Source organism: Camelus ferus, chromosome 10 (genome assembly GCF_009834535.1).
Source record: "Camelus ferus isolate YT-003-E chromosome 10, BCGSAC_Cfer_1.0, whole genome shotgun sequence".
NCBI classification, from domain to species: Eukaryota; Metazoa; Chordata; class Mammalia; order Artiodactyla; family Camelidae; genus Camelus; species Camelus ferus.
The window spans coordinates 5,975,933-5,978,287 of NC_045705.1; positions in this window are offsets into that span (position 1 = coordinate 5,975,933).

Sequence of the window (2,355 nt, forward strand, 5' to 3'; positions counted from 1 at the left end):
TAAGGCCAATTTAATTTTCAGTATTATGTGTCTTGTTTGATTTTACACCTGGGCTATCATTTCACATCTTAGAAAAATAAAATAAAACCAATTCCACTGTAACATTCCAGAAAATAAGCAGACTAGTAATGGGGGATGTATTGAAAACAAAATGAGGTACAGCTTTCCGTCAGCTCAAGTTAAACCTAGGATTCATATGTTAACCTATTATAAATTAAAGTGTTATTAAATTATCAAATATGTTTGGCATGAGGTTACTGTTTTTAGTTAATTAAGCTTTCTGTTTTAAATGATGGTATTCATCAATTGCAAGTAATTCGGTGTTTGAGTTTCTTAGTGTGAATAGCAGTTTAATATAACACTAAAGCCACTAAAAATTGTATTACAAACTGTTATTAAAAAATTTCCATTGCATAAGTTGCATATGGGAGAACTGAGTTTAGGCAACTGCTTTGAGACTTTAGGAAATTCACCTAAATTCCCTGAATCGTAGCCTTTTGCAGGAAATTGGGAATTTCCCTAGCATTCAAGTAGTGATAATTCTGCATCGCAGATGGCTTAGAAGCAACAATCTAGTTGCAATCAGAGGCTAGGGGCTTGGTCTGGTTTTTTTGCCTACACTTTATGTGTGTATTTTGAATTTGTTAGGAAATTGATGAAAATGAGAAAGAAGCTAATTTCTTTCACTATCCTTAACATATAGCAAGGAAAAAAAGGTGTAAATTCTCATAGAGATATTCTATGGTAAAACATGACACTGTAAATCTAAAATGTTTTGCCTATGTGGACTGGTACTACTGTAATTTTTCTGATCTAAGTTAATTCATGTGAATTTATGAACAAAACTATGCAGGACAAAGTTTTCCGAAAATGGTTGGACATAGGACCATATGTATTTGTTTTGGTTATGGGAAATATATACCTTAACCAGTTAATTAATACACAGAGAGGATAACTGAAAGGACTCACAAAGTTCAACAGACAATAAACATTTACAGTGCTACTAAAGATAAAGAATACAGTCAGAGAAATAAAATTCAGGGAAGCACATGGGCCCCAAGAAACCTCCAAGTGCAGCTCCTGTGTCCTTTCTAAGTTTCATAGAATATTCTTTATCTCTGGATTGTGATCTATCAAAATATGTAGGTAGATATTAATTTTAGGAGAGCTCCAGCAGAAGTTTTTAGGCTTTTTGTTTGTTTGTTTCAGTGAACCCCAGATTACATAGGGAGACCGAGCTGTCAGATGTCAGCCGCTCCTCTGCACAGCTCCACACAGTGGTCCTGGGTTCTACTAGATGTGTTTCAAACTTAAAGAACACATTAAAAATTACTAGCTAGCTCATCTCCTCTTTATCATAGACAAAAGTCTTTAGCTGACTTCCAGGTAACCCCAGAAACAATCTTAGCTGTAAGATAACTGTATCTTATACGGTTCATGAACCAAACTTTCATGCTGGCTTTGCAGACATAGCCACTCTGTACAATCATGAGTTAGAACAGATCAAAAACCAGTGGTATTTAATCTAAAATTATGACTACAGTAGGTTAAAATTCATTGGTATTTTTATTAATGTTGTCTTTGTGTAATATTGGTGCTCTGGAACCCAAATCATGCGCTTTGGGCATATGGTCGTATTTAGGAAATTATATATGAGTAAATGCTTCATCTAAAATTTCAGCTGATTCAGCCAATGTGAAATTTCATTCCTAGAGTGGGTTAGCCTGCAGCAATATTTCAGTGGAAGAAAACTGTCACGTTTTCCCTCAGTCGGTCATCAAGGAGTGCTCATTAACATTTAGAGTATTCCTAGAGTACAGAGAACTGAGCAGCCAGGTTGTGTTCACCGGCTAACACTCACGTCCTTCAGCACTTCCTAGAATCCCTCTGAGTAAAGACATCCTAGAAGCCTCTGCTACTTATTTGCAGGATTGTTTCAGTGTCTTCTAAGGCTTGAAGATGCCTACATTTGCTGATTGACTGTGTCCTATAAGGTCATATTGCACTGAGGTCAAGTCTTTGCTTTTTGGAGAGGATATCTTCAATTTTGTATTATAGATAGGTATCTTTAGGTTTCACATCATAGAAAGCCCCCAATTTTACCCTTGTTAAGAATGTATACTAGGAAAGGCTCTGGCCAGGGGTATTTGACGTTGGATGCTAAAGCAAATCATCAAATTATAGGAAAACAGACATTCTTGAATGTCCTCTGAAAATTGATTGCCTCTTCCAGATTTTTTAAATGATAAATAAATGTCAACTGGTGTTATATGGTGTCTCTGTTTTTTTTTTTTTTTTCAATCTAACATGTTACAACACTGTATTATTTTTCAAAACACTTTTAAATTGCACACA